Genomic DNA, 874 nt, shown 5'->3' with positions numbered 1-874 from the left:
TTATTATTATTATTATTATTATTATTATTATTATTATTATTATTATTATTATTATTATTATGAAGTCACTTCTGAGGCTTCAGTGTGATTCTTAATATGGTTTCAATGATTGTATATGCTGAATTACTTAAGTAATATACAAGATTGAAGATTGAGCAGAGTTGTTTACACATGACCAGGAAGGTGACCAAAGTTTGTCTCAACTAACTGGAGCTGACCCTTCTTGAGAATCCACCGGTTATGCAGCTGCTCAAGAATATGCCAACATTTCATGGAACCCAGAGGTTCATTATTGAGCTCACAAGAGCCCTCCACTGGTCTCTATCCTGAGCCAGATCAATCCAATTCATACCACTCCATCCTATCTCTCTAAGATCCATTTTAATATTATTCACCTACCTACATCTTGGTCTTCATAATGGTCTCTTTTTTTCTCACTTTCCCCTCAATATCCTAATATGTAGTGAACAGTACAAGTTATGAAGCTCCTCCTCATTTTGCAGTTTTCTCCAACCATATGTCACTTTATCCGTCTTTGGTCCAAGTATTCTCCTTCGCACCCTTTTTCCAGACACCCTTGGTATGTTTCTTCCTTAATGTCAGAGGCCAAATTTCACACATATACAGAACCACAGGCAAAATTGTAGTTTTGTATATTCTAATTCTTACCATTTTAGACAGCGGATGAGAAGACAAATGGTTTTGCAGTGAATGTTAGTAAGCATTACCTGAATTCAGTATCCTTTTAATTTCCTCCTGAATCAACCTTTGATTTATTACTGGTGTTCCCACATACGTGGTGTGTCCAAGATCTGTTAGGACTCATTTTTTTTTTAATTTTGCCCTGTAATGCCATCTGTTGGTGAGTTGTGGC

The sequence above is a fragment of the Cryptotermes secundus genome, unplaced genomic scaffold, assembly GCF_002891405.2.
Source record: "Cryptotermes secundus unplaced genomic scaffold, Csec_1.0 scaffold1826, whole genome shotgun sequence".
NCBI classification, from domain to species: domain Eukaryota; kingdom Metazoa; phylum Arthropoda; class Insecta; order Blattodea; family Kalotermitidae; genus Cryptotermes; species Cryptotermes secundus.
This window is presented reverse-complemented; position numbering follows the sequence as displayed.